The sequence below is a fragment of the Phalaenopsis equestris genome, unplaced genomic scaffold (genome assembly GCF_001263595.1).
Source record: "Phalaenopsis equestris unplaced genomic scaffold, ASM126359v1 Scaffold215404, whole genome shotgun sequence".
NCBI classification, from domain to species: Eukaryota; Viridiplantae; Streptophyta; class Magnoliopsida; order Asparagales; family Orchidaceae; genus Phalaenopsis; species Phalaenopsis equestris.
The window spans coordinates 188,061-189,190 of NW_018234107.1; positions in this window are offsets into that span (position 1 = coordinate 188,061).

Sequence of the window (1,130 nt, forward strand, 5' to 3'; positions counted from 1 at the left end):
TGGAGGTGGTGGTCTAATTCCCCGAAAAAAAAAAAAAAAAAAACTTAAATAAAAAAAAAAAAAAAAAAAGAAACATGTTCTTTAGGTCTTTTAGAGATGAAGTTAAATATGTTCATCATATTTTTTCTTGCTTTCTTCAAGGTGCCAACTTGTAGTTGTTCTACTTCTATTTTTTGCTTGAAATTGCATCATCTGTGAATTAAATTAACTCAATTTGTGCATGTCTAGAGTTGCATATAAGTTTAGTTGTGACCTTAATTACATTTAAGTTTAGCGTCAATTTTATTTTCTATTTATAGCTTGGCTCAAAATTAAGCCAAAATTTAATTATCAATTTTCACCCACGTTGATTTTTAGGCTCAAGTATTTACTCATTTTTAGGTAAGTTCTGTTAGAAAATTCATGTTTCAACTTTATGACACAGATTTCAAAAAAAAAAGTACATAATAGCCAAAATCTTTTAAATTCATGATTTTTTCATATCTAAAATAAAGTGACGCATACATGTATTTATGATGAACAAATTTGATTTTGAAGAAATTTGATCTTGAAGAGATGAAGTTTCTCTCTCTAATCCCTTGAAACTTTCTGTACTTTCTGATGAAGAGAAATGTACGGGGTGTGTTGGGTAGAGAGATGACTCATTCTTAAATTCATGCTCTATTTAACCACCATCCATCAAGGGGGTTACTAACCAATAGGATTTATGATAATTTAATAATTTTTAGGATTTATCTTTATGGAGGGCCATCTAAATTTGTTTGCAGTCATATTTTCAATTAACGCATACGCTTCATCAAATGGTTTTGACATTAACGATCCACCAGCAACAACATCAATTATACAACATCAATTATAAACCTAAGATTAATTATAAACCTAAGGGATTCTACTAATCCATTATTAAAAGTTTGAATGATTAACCAATCAGGCACTTCATGATGTGGACACTTTCTTAGGAGTTCCTTAAATCTTTCCCAGGCTTCGTATATTGATTCCCCTTCATACTGACTAAATGAGATAATATCTTTTGTAAGTTTAATAGTCCTTAAAGGTGGAAAATTCTTAGTTAGGAATTTCTGTGTTAACTCCTCCCAATTTTTAAGACAGCCAGGTGCTAATGAGTATAC